At 33.8% G+C, this 19,367-nt stretch overlaps 1 pseudogene; it reads right to left on the reverse strand.

Moving 5' to 3' along the window:
* LOC138333880 (myosin light chain kinase A-like) overlaps window positions 1–17,601 on the reverse strand; it is a 45,605-nt pseudogene extending 28,004 nt beyond the window's left edge.
* Window positions 17,602–19,367: the final 1,766 nt, after the last annotated feature.

Genomic DNA, 19,367 nt, shown 5'->3' on the forward strand with positions numbered 1-19,367 from the left:
ACAAATCGATATACAATGTATACAGTATGTACATGTATATATTAAAACGGGAGATTACTTTTGGTATTAACTGAGAAGCAGAAGCAATAAAAGTTTTGTTGTAAGAACATTTTAATCCTGTGGGAACGTTGGAGATCTATGGTTACGATCAATTGTTATTTATATATTTGAATGAGAATACACTTCAACATATATCACAAATCAGCATTGTCATAGCATTGCTGAATAGTATGTAGGCTTAACTCATACATGCTACTAGAGTGGATCCAGAATTAACGATATTTAATGGGTTATTTTAGCCCATCTGATGATATTGAAATCGCCTTTCGTCCGTGGTCCGCCCGTCCTTCCTTCCGTCCGTCCGTCAGTTAACAATTCTTGTTACCGCTATTTCTCAGAAAGATCTAAGGGATCTTCTTTTCAAATTTCATATGTAGGTTCCCCTAGGGCCCTAGCTGTGCATATTGCATTTTGGGACATGGAAAGGTCAACAAGTTGGCCGCCATCCTAGATTTTGATAGTTACAGTTCAAAAAGCAGCGAAAAGATCCCTCTGCCATATGTCAGACATAGACCATTCTTTTGTGGGCGGCAATAACCCTCTAGGATCTCATGTTTCTTTGTGGGAAAGGAAGAGATGTGATTAAACAGTCCCGACATTCTTATAACCAGTACCTACATATGTATATCCTTAGTTGACATCTTTGTGACCGACAGGTTTGTTATTATTGTGGTAAGAGCGAGATAATGAACGACCAGAACGGTTTCAAACCCAGGACCATCCGAACTCTTGCGGAATGCTCTACCAATTGAGCTGCTTAGTTGTTGGCTATCGATCCGATCCAGAACCGTTACATTAGTATTATCCCCTTCGCTTTCACTCATTGCCCCCAAAGACTCAACACACAAACCAGGTTTTTTTTATATTCGCCTTTTTAAATTCCGAGACACTCCAAACACTATCCTGATGCTCTACCAATTCAATAGAGCTAAACATATATATATGTCTGTTTCAAACAGATGAGCCGAAGCTCAAGATAATAGAAACCTGGACCAAATGGAAAAAAAACAACATTGTGTTATAGATTAAGAGGGAAAACATTCTTTTTTTATGGCATGATATATATATGATAAGCAACTAAGTCAAGTTCTTATTTTCTGTACATGTATGAATTTGACTCAAATTCAATTCAAATCACTACATTTACGAGTTAATATCAATCAAGTGTTGTATTTATTTTAGAAAATATCTGCTGCCCTATGGCCAGTTCCTTAGAGCTGTGTAACCATTTATACATGTACACATTAAACATTAAATCGTTTTATTTACTGTTAACCGTTTTCATATGGATGCTGTCTATCAATTGTGAGAATGATTCTTGTAAATGATATTTATTAATATAAACCAAATTCTTTATATATTTCATTACAGGCTGTTATTAGGGCCCTAATTTCCATTCAGGATGGAAATCCCTATTGTTATTGTTCTGTTTTTTCTTCTTCTTATTATTATTTTTCTTTTTTTCTTCTGATTTCCACAAATCTTGTTAGCAGGATATCTCAGGAACGGAATAAGGTACGACGCTCAACTTTGCCAGATCAAGATCTTATGTACATACATAACGTGTCCAAAGTTTGGACACGTTATATATGTACATAAGATCTTGAAATGTACGTTCGATTTTTTACAAAAATGTTCAAGGTCAAGGTCACAGACGTAAAAAACAACTTTTTTAGAACGAAGTTTAAACGCTCATAGCTTCATTACCGTACGCTGTACATCGTCCACGTTTTGTTATTCAGACAGATCTTGACATTGCGTGTGCTTTTTCCATGCCATGTTATCAGAGATTATGTCAAGGTCAAGAGTTCGCTACAGGGTCAAGCAAAGGTCAAAAACAAAATTTGTCACAGAAACGTTTTGAAGGGCGCATATGACAGATCATGCTGTCAGGAACATAAAATGACCAATTTCAAGGTCATATGATTCAAAATGGCGGAAATATAGGACATCAAAAATCGAAATGTTAATTTATATTTGTCCCTGCGCGAGACGTTTCAGCGCCTTAATACCTGTATGTACAGTGTTGATTTTTCATACCTCTGTTGTATGAACTTTTGTCTTCAAAAGTTATGGAATTTGTGAGCTAGTAGCGCCTTTATCATTTAATGTAGGGTGTTGATTTTTTGTAGATGTAGACTTTAACATATTATCTGTATTGGGTTTCAATTTCAAAATCAAAAGATTGAAAATGACGGAAATATAGCCCTCCCAATATGGCGTTTCGTTCATTTTTTAACGTAAATTTTACCTTTATTTATGAAATTTCAAAGAAAATTGTTTTGAATTGGATGTGAAAGAGCATGCTCTAAGACACATAAAATGACCAATTTCAAGGTCATATGATTCAAAATGGCGGAGATATAGGACGTCAAAAATCGAAATTTTAGTTTTTATTTGTCCTTGCGCGAGACGTTTCAGCGCCTTTAAACCTATATGTAGTCAAGCTTTTTCGTAACTGTGTTGTATAAACTTTTGTCTTCAAAACTTATGACTTTCAAAGGGTTATATAGAAATAGCGGAAATATAGCTCTCCAATTATGTCAATTTGTTCCATTTCCTTATTTTTTTTACGTAATTTCTGAGCTCGTAGCGCCTTTATCATTTATTGTAAGGTGTTGATTGTTTGTAAATATAAACATTGGCACATTCTCTGTACAGAGTATTAATTTCAAAGTAATGAATTTGAAAATGGCGGAAATATAGCCCTCTGAATATGGCATTTCGTCCACTTTTTAACATAATTTTTACCGTAATTTATGAAATTTCAAAGAGAAATGTTTTGAATTGGATGTTAAAGAGCATCATATCTCAGACACAGAAAATGACCAATTTCAAGGTCATATGATTAAACAAGAGGCCCATGGGCCTTAACGGTCATCTGACTATCTTGGCAATAGCTGTATAGGAAAATATTTAGATATGGTGTCATGGTAGCCATCTCCAATCTGGGATCAACCAGAGATATAACAACACTTTGACAAGATCATATCAGTCGCATTTCATGTTTCAAGTTTCAGTTAAATTGCACTGGTAGAACTTGAGAAGAAGTTCAAATGTGTTTTCAAGATGGCATCTGTGGCAGCCATCTTGGATCATCTGTGGCAGCCATCTTGGATTTTGGATCAACATAAAATATAACAACACTTGGTCGGGACCATGTCAGGATCATTTCATGCAGGTTTCAGCTTAATCACACTGCTAGAACTTGAGAAGAAGTTCAAAATTCAAGATTTTGGAATATTTGACTCTCGTAACCTTGAAAGTAGGTCAAGGTTATTCATTTCCACAACTTTGATAGCCCTTTATCTCCGCATGCTATTGACTAAATATGAATACCCTGGACCTTTTGGCTAATTAAAAGGTGTAGTTAAAAGATTTTAGCTTAATTGACCCCTGTGACCTTGAAAGAAGGTCAAGGTCATTCATTTTTATAACTATGGTAACCCTTCATCCCAGCATGCCACCAGCAAAATATGAGTATCCTGGACTTTTGGGTTAGTTAACAAAAATCGTTCAAAGATTTTAGCCTTTTTGACCCCTGTGACCTTCAAAGTAGGTCAAGGTCATTCATTTTCACAACTTTGGTAGCCCTTCATTCCAGCATGTTATAGGCCAAATATGAGTACCCTGGATCTTTCGGTTAGTTAAAAGAAGTCGTTCAAAGATTTTAGCCTATTTGACCCCCGGTAACCTTGAAAATATGTCAAGGTCATTAAGTTTCATAACTTTTGTAGCCCTTCATCCCAGCATGCTACAGTCCAAATATGAGTACCCTGGACCTTTCGGTTAGTTAGAAGAAGTCGTTCAAAGATTTTAGCCTATTTGACCCCCGGTGACCTTGACAATACGTCAAGGTCATTAATTTTCATAACTTTTGTAGCCCTTAATCCCAGCATGCTACAGGCTAAATATGAGTATCCTGGACCTTTTGGTTAGTTAGAAGAAGTCGTTCAAAGATCTTAGCCTATTTGACCCCTGTGACCTTGAAAGTAGATCAAGGTCATTTATTTTCACGACTTTGGTAGCCCTTTATCCCAGCATGCTACAGGCCAAATATGAGTACCCTGGACCTTTCAGTTAGTTAGAAGAAGTTGTTCAAAGATTTTAGCCTATTTGACCCCTGGTGACCTTGACCTAAAAATGAAAACAGAAAACATTTTAAATTATGAAATTTTTAATTAGGCAGCCAATCAGCAGCCGGGTTAAAATTATATCCTGGGCTCAATCTTGTATACACAGGGGCCGTTTCGAAGGTCTTTTTTCATTTAGTTTTAAATACTTTTCGGGATGTTTTAAGTTCTACATGTACACGAATATATGAACAATGTATACATGTTTGCGTAAATACACGTACATGTGTAGCTACACCGCATACATGGGAGGCCGTCCTTACGTGACCCTAGCTGTTAATAGGACGTACATTTGAACAAACAAACAACAAAAGTAATGCACAAACCCAATAACTGACAGGTTTGGTTGATGATGTTATCAAAGTCATATCGGTACAAATGTACCGATGCGAACGGGAAAGTCTTAAGAAAGAAAAGCGTCAAAATTATATCAAGTCAAGGATATCTAACCTACAGATCTGAATATAAAGAAGTATTTTTATAACAAAATTTTACATGCTAATATAATGTTACTATCAATTTGCTTATTGAAAAATATTGAATACCATATGGATATTTCACTTTAAGTCAACACTCTCTGTATACAGAATAATTTGATCTGCAAACAAAGTACTATAAGAGGTAAGATTTTATTCATTTAATTCCAAACAAACATGGCAGCCTTTTATTTGATAAGACCAATTACCGATTAATATAGTCAGACAGTTTTCATTTAATTCTAAACTTAATAGTTCTTCAAGGGAAAAATACCAGTAAAAATAGATCTGGGGGTTCAAGACCTTAACTAACAACACTAAAATATATAAACACAGTCCACACATTCAACTATCCCTAGTACTATGGCTGTAAATTGAACTCCAACAGATCAAAGCATTTGGATTGGGTTTCCTGATAAATTTGATAATGTCTACCTTTACTACTGTGTATGAAAAGCGGCCTTACCAAAGGAAACTGATAACACCCATTACCAGAATGGTAAATTTAAACATTGTTATTAAAATTGCCTGTTACATGACAACTATGTCCTCACACCAAACTTTACCTACATAACTCAAATATACAATCTCCCTATATAGACATATGTCAACTAACCTAAACCTATGGCTATTATATAGACTTCGCAACAATCAATATTTACAAGAAACAGGCTAATAAATTTGTCTTACTCAAGTATATCATTCTATTGGTTGTCTGTTGTTTTAGCTGTTAAGTAGTATATAGCCAACACATACAGGTTACAGTTGTTTTAGCTGTAAGAACTTTTTTTTACATGCTAATGTGAGCTTGTTTTAAAGCATACATAGATTTTTTCCCAGGCTCTCACTCAATGTCTTCAAAAATATTTTCCCATAAAAATTTTTTCAAAATTTCATTATTTCATTTTTGTTCAGGACTGTTATTGTTAGTTTAGATTGCAAACTGAAAAATTCTGTATCACTGTTCCAAATTGGGGTAGCGTCACGTTACGATTTTTTTTTATAGTGTGTATTTTTAGTAATCAATACGTTTTAATCTTGCAACATATCGTAAAATTTCGGGAAGCTTACTGATACTACGATAAATTCACAAGTGTTCCTCCACTTGGTTGGGTCCATGTCAGGATAGTTTGTAAAGTTTTTTTCAGGAGTTTTTTTTTTTTTTTTTTTTGCTTGATAACTGTCAAATTTCATGTAAGTAAAACATTACACACCGATATGTGTCAGCTAATTCAAATCTTCGCACTGGCAAAAACTAAAGAAGAAGTTCAAAATTTGTTTTCAAGATGGTGGCTGTTGCGGCCATCTTGGATTTCGGATCGACCTGAAAATAATAGCATTTGGTCAGGACCATGCCAGGATCATTTCAGGCAAGTTTCAGCTAAATGGCACAGGTATAACTTGAGAAGAAGTTCAAAATGTGAAATGTTTACAGACAGCGCACGGTGGGAGATGGACAAAACATGATGGCTATATCTGCATGAATGATATGTTCATTATATTAGAGTACTAGTACTAATACGGTATTCTTTTTTCATTATTTGTTTGCTCCCTTTCCAATGGCTGCATGATTCAGCCTCAAGGTGTGTCTTTATTTAGTAATTGCTCCCTTATAAATGCATGTCCTTCTCTTACTGATAGTTCTTCAAGAAAACGAATATCATTAAAACCAGAATCAAATTCATTTTTACCAGTCACAATGCTGTTGCAGTTTATTACATGTAGCTATCACATTTTACATTAAATGGAAACTTTTTGAAAGATTGTAATATATTAATCTGACAGTATAGCACTACCTTGTGGAACCTCAAATCATGTAACTACTTCAAATTTTGCCATAGACGAAATCTTATCTGTTAAAAAACATCCACCTGATACATGCATTGCATATGGAGTTTTGTTCACTGTCTGGAACAAAGGGGAACTCAATCAGGCAAATGATGAACAATACATAGACTTCATTGCCTCAAGGATCATTAGCACAGAATAAAATATTGACATAGCGCTCTCTCACATCTATTTAGGATACCCACCGATCATAGGAGTCTCCATATCAATCTAGATGTAATGAAAGCCCGGTCAATGATAAAAACAACATTTGTTGACAAGGTAGTAACAGGTGTAACTTTGCTGTAATTTCTACTTCAGGAGATTGTCTGCCAGATTATTGGATCAAATCAAAATGCTTATTCAGCAGCTGATATTATGATAAATATAACAAATCTGTAATACTTTTAATAGGCATTTGGTTCTTAAGTTATTGTATCTAGTCAAGTTAATTTACTATTTTCATGGGCACAGTTGAATGTGAAGGATGTGTAGAATATTCCTATATTTACTGGGTAAATCAATTTTGTCACCAAATGTGTTTAGGCTTTGAGGTTTGAATATAAAATTTTGTTCAATGTTGTAATCTGTTTTGAATACCATTAACTACAACTTCAAATGCACTTTTCATATTAAAACACATGACAAACTCAAAATATAGACTAAGGTATGAGTGTAAAACCTGTTACAAATACATTAAGTAATTTCCAGCAAGTAAGAGTACAGTACTCCATTCTATCATTCAGAAAAGGTAGACAAAAATTAATAAGAATGTACACAATAAGAAGAGTACAGGTTTTTGCTATTACCCCTTTTTAATTTAACTGTATTTTGAATACTTTAAACAGAAAAGTTTGTGACTATATTAAGATGTGCCCTAGATTTTTTGGTAGAGTTTAGCTGGAAAGCCTATATCTTAAAAGTCAATGGATACAATGCATTTTCCCAGCATTATGTTTCATCCTCACAGTATATTGATGGAGGGCTAACAAAAACATTTTGGACACCTCAACCACTTAGCCACCTTTAATTTTACACTTGAAAACATTTTTTTCCGATGATTCATTAAAAGACAAATAAGTAAAACAATCATACTATTCCAATTATATTATAGCTTCCAGCAAATCAATTCAAATAATAATATAAGTATAGTCACTCACAGACAGTTGAACAATTTCATTTGCCCTAAGTTTGCAATTTTTGTATTCAAGTTCAATTTGATTATAAAGCTCAGCTCCAACTTATATATGTTTCTCCGGCATGAAAAAACTACAGCTCTACCGAATGAGTCAAATAAGCCTACGCTTATATATATATATATATATATATATATATATACATGTATAAGTAAAAAAGAACCATGTCCATGTGATGGTTTCCATATACATAAAAAGAAAACACAACTATAAAACAGTTTTTTCCTCCCTAGCGCTTAAGAGAGTTAGGTACATTACACCGACAACATACCAAAACAGACCATCTCAGATATTTAACAGTAAACGAACATTGTCATATGTGTGCTAATGATAATTTTTTTATTTTACCAATATATCAAATGTCTAATTCAGATCTTTTAAAAAGAGAAAATAAAGAAATGTATTTCATTCAACTTATGAAACCTGTGTTAAATTCAGAACGGGACAAAGGAACTTCATATTAGATTTTATTTTGTCCTCATGTTTTTGTTAGTTTCTTCCAGAACCATTCACAATATCTTTATGTACCATGTCATGACGTAATCTTACTATGACGTCATTGTACTATGACGTCATGTTTTACAAATAAAAGAATTCAAACCCCTGAAGACCGGCATGAGCCGAGAAAGCGCTAGGGAGGGAAAAACTGTTTTATAGTTGTGTTTTCTTTTTATGTATATATATATATATATATATATATATACTCCATCAGCTTACACTGTAAATATGCATCACTATGTACAAACCACTGTAGCCTGCTCCTTTTACACATATATATATATATATATCAAATTATCAATGGCACGTAAATATAGATTATTCTATCTTTTTAATGTTCATGATCATAAAATAAAACTCAGAAATTTCTGTAATAAGACATCAATTAACACCCCCTTCAGTTTCCATAAACTCTGGATGGTACAGGACGGGATAGGATGGTATATATGGGACAGGACCTCGGTAGCACTTATAGTGCTGTTAATCCTGTCCCTCCTTTTCAAGGGGCATAAAAATGATTAAAAACCTTGGTATCTGAATTATTGAATTTCACTCAAAAAAAACAAGAGGCCCATGGGCCTTAACGGTCACCTGAGTTAGAATATATAATGAAACAAATAATGAAACAAATTAAAGACATATAAACACTATATGCTGGGTCTTGAAGTTGGTCAGTGATATATTTATACATTTGACTTTTTAGACTATGAGGAGTATTTGCTTCCATCACACCTGTGAACTTAGAGGTATTTTTTTAAATTTTAATAATTTTGACCCTGTTTGGTCCTGCCCATCTGGTCCCCCAGGGGGTCATCAAGGACGGATATGGATGTTAAAATGCTATATCTTAGGCTAATAATTCTAATCAAGTTTGACTAATTTCCTATGAAAATTGGGCAAATAATGTTCATAAATGTGTTTTCCCTATATAAACTATAGTAAACTTGACCCCCTACCCAGGGGGAAACGTGACACCCCAGGGTCATATAATTCACAATTTTTGTAAAGGACCTTAAGACCTTTCTATTTATGAAAAGTATTTTATTATACCATTTCCAGAATTTCAGAAGAAGATTTTTGAAGTTTTAGCCTATTTGACCCCTTTTGACCAAGCCCCTAAAGCCCCTGGGGGTCAGTCATAGAAAATTTGTTAATAGGATTAAATGGCCATCTCATACTGATAATTCTGACAACATTTGACTCATTTCCTATTACAAATGACCAAATAATGCGCAAAAATGTGTTTTCCCAATATAAACTATAGTAAACTTAACTCCCTCCCCAGGGGGAAACTAGAGACCCCAGGGTCATATAATTCACAATTTTTGTAAAGGACCTTAAAGATGCTCCACCGCCTATGGACCATAAATGATAATCATCATTTTAAATATAATTGGTGTTTAATCGTGTATATGTATGTCTAATTAACACAAAAAATAATATGAAATGATTTATTTTGCTTTTGGTGCATGCGTAATCAGTGTTTCATTCCATATAGGATATAGTGCCACGGAATTTTTTCGGGATGCAAAAAATTATTTTTGATATTTTTATCTTGAAGTGAAATGAGAAGCTCAAACTTTTCAATGGTGGTAATGGTTTAAAGTAAGTAACTTTTGTAACCGAATAAAAATACTTAATCGCCTGCTCCTGTATTTGATAGAGAAAAAATACCGTTTGTCAGCGGTGGAGCATCTTTAAGACCTTTCTATCTATGAAGAGTATTTGATTCTACCACATCTGTGAGTAGAGAAGAAGATTTTTGAAATTTTACTCAATTTTACCCCTTTTGGCCCCTCCCACAGCCCCCTGGGGGGTGGGGACCATATAATTCACAATTTTGATTGGCCTTATGCCTTAGAAGGTTTGTGCAAAATTTCATTGAAATTGCTTCAGCAGTTTTGGAGAAGAAGTCCAAAATGTAAATTGTTTACGGACATACGATGCACGACGACGGACAAAAGGCGATTAGAATAGGTCACTTGAGACTTCGTCTCAGGTGACCTAAAAACCACATTGGACATGCAGCTCAATTATCAATTCAATAGTCATCCTTCTTATAATATATATACTGTCACAAAATTCAATTTCAATTTGATTAGTAAAACTTTCTATATCATAGTTTGACTTACCATTCACCACAATCAGGATAAGTCCTAATCCCTTACATTAGATCGTTAATGTAATGACTTAAACACTTTATTGTCACCACATTCTGTAAACTGGCTGACGTACCCTGGAGATCATGGTCAGTCACCAAGAAACAATGCATTAAATACACAAGACAATTCATCTAACGTTTATCAATATCCAATGAGGCAAGTCTATGGCAATAAAATAACATCTTTTGTATGGAAATCATAATGAAATATGTGGTGATGTAGGAGACTCTGGCATCTGGGACGCACTGGCCATAAACAAAACAATATTGATAAATTTATAATCTTCCTTTCTCAAATATTTAACATGCCCCATGCACTAGGCAATCACTGTATGAACCTTAAACAAACCTTGAGTGTTTGAACACTAGATTCCTATTTCTGCAAATCAATAACTTCAGACTCTTTGATGATAAACTTAAATTATTTGTGCAAGATTATAGATCACTTTATATGAAAATCATAAATTGAATGGAACATATTTACATAGTAACATACATATGATGTATACATATAAACTCTATGACACATTTCCCATTTGTAAGTGTATATAATATGTATATAAAAACTCTTGTCACATGATCCACGCAGGCTTAATTAGAGCTCTCACACAAAAAGTATGAGATTTAAAAATGTGTCAATCATAACCTAACACTAAAATATAATAGGGAAATGGGATCACAATTCAAAGACACTCCAATACTTATTTTGTGTTGATTCAACAATGAGAAGGTCACTTCTATGATCAAAGTCTACAACACAGTAGTTACAGTAGCCTCAAAAGAGAAAATTGGTCAATCTGCAAACTAGTTTTCAAAGGACAGTATATAAATAAACTGTAGGGTGGATGAAAGATCTAATTCTATTGACAGGTATGTCAAAGTTTGGTGACAGGAACAAGCCACCATGTCAACAGGACCTACGACCTACGGGTAGTGTAGATTGGAGGGGGGTACAGTGGCATGCTGTACACATAGGGCTGCTATAATTTAAAATGAAATCTTAACTGTATGTACTGCCAATATTTAAGACTTCACGATAAACACTAGCAAAATGTGTGCTTGGCAGTTTTGATAACTTAATTATATATGTTAATTCAGAAGATTTTGAATGAGACAAGCATGCATCTTAATCAAGCTAAGAAAATTTGGATAAAACTAAAGAAATCGGTAATTGACATGTTATATAGTGATGAACATCTCCTTTTCCAAAAACTTGTATTTAGTTTTCGAGGGTCTCAGTGGGGCTCCATAAGGGTGCATGAAATAGGGCAAACGCATATTCACGCATAAATATGTTACGACCGTCCAAAGGATATGCCCACCCTCCTAACCCCATAATTTAACGCCGAGAAGATAAAACTGTTTTCCAGTTCAAATACTGTACTACTCTTAATATTAATCCTTGCTTCTTTCTAATATAGATGGATTATGGGAATTACAGACAGCAAATAAGGTATTCTTATTGGACAAACTGATATAACTGAGACAGAAATTAGTGAAATCAGCTGGTACCTGAGCTGGGGTTCAATTAATATCTGACAATTCATTTTTCACAGCGATATGTCAAATTAATTGAATCATCAAATTCAAATGAGAATACAGATCAATCCCCAATGTGATTTGTTTATCTAATAAAGTTATTGGTGTTCAATAAAAACACCAGGTGATATCGTGAAAATTTCCCTGGCCTGTCAGTGTTGGACAAATCTGTGTTGAATAAATTTTCTATTTTATTGATATGGGGCATTTAATCAATTGCTGAATCTTATCTTTGATCTAGCCCACAAGTACAAAGAGGTGGCCCACACTTGTCTGTCAGTGAAATGACAAAACCTTTTACCCAACCTTTCAAATGCTTTACTACAGTAAACTTTAAAGTATTTTAACAATACACGTTAAATGTTCTCTCCACTATTCTAAAAAGTTACATAAACCACTTACACTTAGAAACTGCCAGCACTCCCTGTGGCGGGTATATAACCCTGGATGGCGAGGTTAAATACCTCAAAATCTACCCTAATCTGTACGACAAAGCAAGATTAATGAAGCTCTCTCCTTGTACTGTGGTCGACAACAAAGTAATAATTGATTCCTCAAACTTAACAGTTATACATACACAGGATACTTATACACAGATGTCAACTTTCCATGTCTTTTTCTTAAATTTAGATAAATATATTGTTACTTGATCAAGACAGCAACCATTTTGTATCAAAAAGTGCAGCCAAAAAGTTCATGCAAAATGATCAAAGCATTAAAACAGAGCAGCATAATTGATCCAGAAACTGATTACTAGTGAAGGACAGCTGAAATATAGCTAGGTCAGTGACAAAATTCTTATTTCAAGTTTTTTCACATGAACTCATAAAAAAAAACAATCTCTTTTTATATCTGTAAAGGTTTCAAAATTGATTTTGAAGACGTCAGTGCAAATTACATATTCACAAGAGTTAATTGTTTATATTCATTAGCTAGTACAAACGTATTTGGTGCACATTTTGTGATGCAAAAATTCCTAAAGGTTACATTAATACTGCTAGAATATGTACTAATCTAGATCTGCTCATTATATTACACATTATATGCCTTCGACGATTAAAGCACAAAATAATCAGATGTTGAAATCAGTACATGAATCAATCTCTTGCCACATCAGTACTAGGTGTAAACATTGCACCTTCCTGATATAGCAGGTTTCACTTCCAGAAAGCAAAGATTAAAACGTCATATATAGCACACATGCTTGAAATTAAATGTACCAGAACCTAATGAAAAACAAACAAATGCTTCTAAATTAAGGGAACTTGATGTTTATCTTATATACAGGTCACTGACAGTCAGACTGTTTTATTGTAACTAACAATAATACACAGGACGAACAGAGCTTTGATCATAGAACATGTTTTGGTCTTATATAGACTACACCCTGTGAAAAAGATGATTGGGTTCGATTTTAATTTACATCCAATCACTAGCAGCAAAGGTTAAAGGAGATGTCACAAAACTTTAGGTGAAGAAGAAAAGCCACAGACCTACACCTGCAGCTCTTATATAAATCAAGCAACCTTCATAGGACTTCTACATGCCTTACTCATAACCTTAAAGTGAAGGACATAGCAGACTATTTACACTCATTTCTGTTTAGAAGGCATATATTGGAACTTAAAAGACAAAAAACAACTGTAAGGCTATAAACAATCAGACTTGAAACATTAATATAAAACAATTCTTTGGTATCCACGAAGACCTGGCAAAGATATGACACACAATAAACCAGGTCACTTTTAAAATAAGGGTCAAGGTTTTATCAAGCCTGAACAAAATTGGTTAGTTAACATTCCCTAACCAATATTGTTTAGGCTTGATAAATGATGCATGAACATTCAAGTGCTTACTCAAGTTCACAAAGAAAATCTTTATCTTTCAAATATTTTCAGTAATAAAGTATATGTGTACATTAAATTGCAAATATGAGGCAATATCATATCAACCAAGATCAAATCAATCCAGTAGGTGGGCAAATTCAAAATGTTTTTTTTTTTTAATCAAATTAAAAATCATTCCCAAACAAGTCTCTTACAATTTATCACTTAGAAATGCCTACAAAGCCCTAAATTGCTTTTTTCCTCTTCTTTAAGAATAGGGCCGTTGGCTCTGAATTTTGGAGAAAAAATATCAAATAGGGTTTTATTTTTCAACAAATAAGATAATCATTTATTTTCAGTGTAGTTTATGAATATCCTTCTGAAACAAATACAAAAATATGTACAGATCTATTAAATATGTCAACTGACTTGGTATACGAATGTTTTTAAAATGATTTTCAAGTATTAAATACCATACTTTGATTTTTGAAATAAGGAGAGGGGAAGTCAAAGCTTGATCATGGAGACAATAGGGTTGAAACTTTGGTCCTAAGTTCTGCAGAAAAAAATACTACGACTTCGTTCATCAATATAAAATTGACTAATTATCATAATTATGCAGGCTTATGCAAATCAAATTGCCAGAATATACCAGTTTTAATAAATATACATGTACATAATTTTCTCATTTCTAGTGATAGATCTAATTATTCTTAATGAAACAGAAGTGTAGGTATACATCATCCATGTAAGCCTTAATTGTGATATTAGTGATAATACAAGTAAATTAAAGCTTACCTATATATCTTTAATTTTTTGGTAAATGTCTATAAATTGTTAACACCAAAAGTTCCAGAGCTATTGAATTTGTTGCATTCAAATTTCAGAAATGGGGAGATAATCCTGCAGGGACCCATTATGTTCAGCTGAGAATTAATTCAGTCTGTGACCAAGGGTGATGCAGTCTATGCATGTGTATAAAGCACCTTTAGATTATATTATGAAAACTGAAAGTCTTTTATGTAAAGCACAAGGGTTCTTTCGTATCATATAAAATCTTATTTATCTATCATTATAAATCATTAAAAACCTATCACAAGCATTTCTTCTCACTCTAAATTGCATCATACCTGAACAAGCACCCCAGCCATTTGTTGGAAATAAGGCATATATTAACTTTTTAAGCAACGAAAGCAGGATATGTTACAATCTAATTTATGTTAACCTTTAATCTTTTAAGTGCCCAAATGCTTTTACATAACAGCAAACACAAAATAAGTTGTTCAATTTACAAAAGCTATTGCTGAGTCACATACTGAGAAATGTCTTCAGAATTTCAATATGTATGACATTTCACACGACACAAAAGATTGCTTCAGTGACAAAATAATGAGTGGAATTTAATTACTTTATGTATACCAAAGGTACATTTCATCTTCTGCATTTCTGGAATCTGCTCAGTGAAAATTTAATCACTTTTAAATCTTTCTTTTTTATATATACATTGTATTATATATAATGAAAAATGACAAAACCTTTGGAAATGGATCATTTACCATTTGTAAAATCAAGATTTGTTATATCATTTAAATAGCATCTTACATTTTAATAGCTTGATATTTTTCTATTGACTACATTTTTGATTATCTTTTTTTTTTCCATTTAAAAAATTAAGATGTAATGTTGAGTATGAAAAATATTGATTTACCATGCATGCACTAATGTAATTTTTTGTTATATGACATTTTAAAATATTGATATGTTGCGGGATGCATGCATGTATTCAGTTGCCATATCTAGTTAAGTAAAGCTGACGACTGATGAGACTTTTCCTTTCCTGGCTATTTACCAACTTAATATAAATGTGCTACTTGTGCATGGTAACACCTTAAGAATATTGCTAATAATTTAAATGGAATATTGAATAATAAAGCATGTCAATGAGTTACTCATGAGTTCAGTACCTAAATTAATTTGATTCCTCAATAAGTCATGATTTTATCAGCCAAGCTTTTCAGTTTCTGTTATCAATATAAGGAATAAAATACTAATTTTAAGTCTGTAGACAGTCAGACACCAACTTAATTATAATATTGCAATGCAGAAAAATCAATTATAAACTGTGCTCCAGTTAAGATGCATACAAGGACCATAAAATACTTATCAAAATCTGTCAATTACCCCTAAAAATTGGATATGTGCTAATTACCAATAAAATATTTGTATTACATAACCATGCATATAAAATCAGAAGAAATTTGATGAAAACAGAAGATTCCAGTCTTGCTCCAGAGTCTGCATCAACTCTTAGATATTCTACCTGAAACAGTAGCACAGCACAGTGCTACTGTTTCATGTAGAATATCTAAGATCTTTGCACAATTGACATTTATATATACAATGATTATGTCATTAATTACTTTACAGTTTACATTGTAACAACATCATTTTTTCCAACTCATTTCAGACTTTCTGTAATTGTTTGTTTTGGGTTCGTACACAAGTCAGAGATGCATCACTGACTTAACATATATGATAAGGTTTGGTAAGCTAAATGAAATAGCTACAGTAGCTGATTGATGGTATCAGACATGACATATGCTATCATTGTCAGAAACTTAAAATAACTTTATCTGATAATTTTACTGCAATAATGTGTGTTGCTGTAGGGCTACATGTGATATATTTATTGTTCTGGATCTGGTCAATCGCCGACAACCATTTTAATCAATTTGGTATAGAGAACTCCAGCAAGCGCTAGACAACACCAGCTAGTGTTCGGAGGGTCATCTCCGGGGATTTGAAATACGGGCCGAACTGGCCATGCCATTTCTGCTGAGCTCCTACTACATTTGGTGCCTGTGGAAAATGACCATGCAAACCCTAGTTTAAAGCAATGATGGTACATGTACATTTAGCAGGGGAATATCCGAACCTGGGTTGCGTGAGTCTTCGGAGCAAACACTAAATATGGGAGGATGAGTGTGACAGTCCTGGACGACCACTGGAGACCAAGTAGCTCCATCGGTAGAGCACTCAAGCTGGAATTCGGAGGGTCCGGGGTTCAAATCAATTCATGGTCTGCCCATGCATTTTATGCTCCTACTATACAGTCAAGTAAGGTTGTATGATAAGTTAATTTAAACATTCACCAGCTGATTGTGTTCAAGTGATAATTTATGCAACATTTTTCAATCATAGTTACAAAATAGCTATTGACTGCATGAATAGCTACAGTGTAGTATCGTTATCTTTGACTCATTCACATGCATGTATAATATACATTCTGTCACTTTAAGCAATTGAGAATACCAGTGAATAGAGTAAACCAATAAATGCTTATTGAAATAAACAATACTTAATTAGTAAAGTAACGGAGATTCAAATTCCAAACATGAGACTAGTGTGCACCCTTGTGAACCGCAGAACCGCAGAAGGCCCATCTGCTTACTTCGGACCACTATCAAAAAATGAACATACAGGGGCAGGTATATTTATGAACTTTGAAGTTATATATTCGATATCAATTAGACCTTTGGTAATCATTGATTAAAGGGAAGAGTGTCATTTCAAAATAGTCGGTATGAAGACTTAGTTCGCAAAGTTTGGCCAAACAGCCATGTTGTTGATGTTCAGTTATCAAAGTGCCGAAGTTCACTCACCTGATCAAAGTTATTCAATTCGTTTCCACAGAGCCTTTTAAGGCTATAAATTTGGTGTATCTGATGCAAGTAAATGTGTCCGGTAACACTAGCTGTCTCGCTTTTCTGTTCATGTTTTCAATTCATTCTTAGTTCACATTATGAGACATGTATTTTTTCGTCATGCAGGTAGCGTTTGATAGGTCTCCATAGGCGCTGTTACGGTGCTAGGTTCTATGCGCATACCAATCTGCGCATATCGGAAACGACCATTTGAGCTAGTCGGAGTCCTTCAAGATTTCACCATTCCATTGGGAGATAAAAGAAGAGAGTGTGGTAACAGTAATGACACCTATTGACATATTCCTAACATAACAAGAACAGTAACTCCGCATAGATTTAGAGCTATCGTATCATATAATTTAATCTTAAAGGCAAAAGTTATATGTGTCGTAATTTCCAAGCTCTCGAAACAAGAAGAGATTTTAATGGTCCACTAAAAACATGAAAATAAGGCTTAGATAGATGAGGTTACAAAACAACAAGCAAATGCATTTTAGATTTCTGGCAGCGAAACCTAACGTTATGTGCAGAGTGAAGTTGCATTTCGCTATTTTGCCATCTGGTGATATTAACCATGAAATTTGTAGAATGGAGCGAAACATATTATCATTTAAGATCTTTTTATATCGATTGATTGCATCTGTTTTAAGGGCAGGTACAAAAAGTTTAATTCATTAGCAGAGTTATTTTTTTGACTTATTAAGAATCATTCAGAAGTACAGTTTGAATAGTAGTAATATGTACATGCTTAAAAATGTATTTTTCCTAATTTTAACCGAAAATTTAAACATATGGTAACAAGAGGCCCAGAGGGCCCGTATCGCTCACCTGGTATATATGTAATGCCAAATACTGTTGTCAATACAGGTTCATTGTTTCTTTTATGAAGGAATTTGAATATTTTCCTCTAATTCCCCTATTGGGGCCCGCCCCTCCTGCCCCCGGGGGGTCACAGCCAAAATTTATAAAGTTTTGTCCCCCTTCCCCCAAGGATCTTCATGACCAAATTGGTTACAATCCATGCAGAACTCTAGGACAAGTAGCGATTTATAGGATTTTCCTCTATTTCCTCTATTGGACTCCGTCCTCCTGCCCCGGGGGGCAGAGCCAAAATTTATTCAAGTGTTGTTCCCCTTCCCCCAAGGATGTTTGTGGCCAATTTTGGTTACAATCCATGCAGAACTCTAGGACAAGAAGCGATTTATAGGATTTACCTCTATTTCCCCCCCCCCCCCCCCCCCCTTCCTGCCCCCGGGGATTCAGAGCCAAAATTTAAACAAGTTCTGTTCCCCTTCCGCCTTCGGGCCAGGTGAGCTAAAATTGTCTGTCTCAACAAAACAAGAAAATAATTTCAGAGAACGTATTTCAAATGATCATGACTTTTGTAAATTTAGAAATTATCATTACCAGTTAAAAACACACTGTTTATGGATGATATCTAAGAAATATCCTGTTCTTAGAGACAAGATATAGATCTATTTTATCATGAATTTAATTGTGAGAAACGAAAACTCAACAAAACTTTGTCATAGATGTGAAATGATTTTCAGGATATCTAACCAAACACGTAATTTTAAGTTGTGATCTTACTGGCAACTATAGGGATAGATTATGGATGGATAAAGCCAATATTCATGATTTAACTTTTATTCAGTATATACATTCATTACCTGAAGATGAACTAAACTGTTTGGAAGCGAATTAGACTTCAGATTACGACAGAAAGATTTAGAAGATTTTAGAATTGTCTGTGTTATTGATATTTACAATATGTTCTCGCTCTACAATAACTAATCTCTTAGATTGTGATTGTATATAACTAACAAAGTTATTTATTCATCAAATATTTGAACGTCATTAACTATAATCTTATTCAATGTTACACAAAAAAATGTAATTACAACTATAAGTACATGTTCTATAAAGATTGCAAATTGTTTTGCAATT

The sequence above is a fragment of the Argopecten irradians genome, chromosome 1 (assembly GCF_041381155.1).
Source record: "Argopecten irradians isolate NY chromosome 1, Ai_NY, whole genome shotgun sequence".
In the NCBI taxonomy this organism is placed as follows: Eukaryota; Metazoa; Mollusca; class Bivalvia; order Pectinida; family Pectinidae; genus Argopecten; species Argopecten irradians.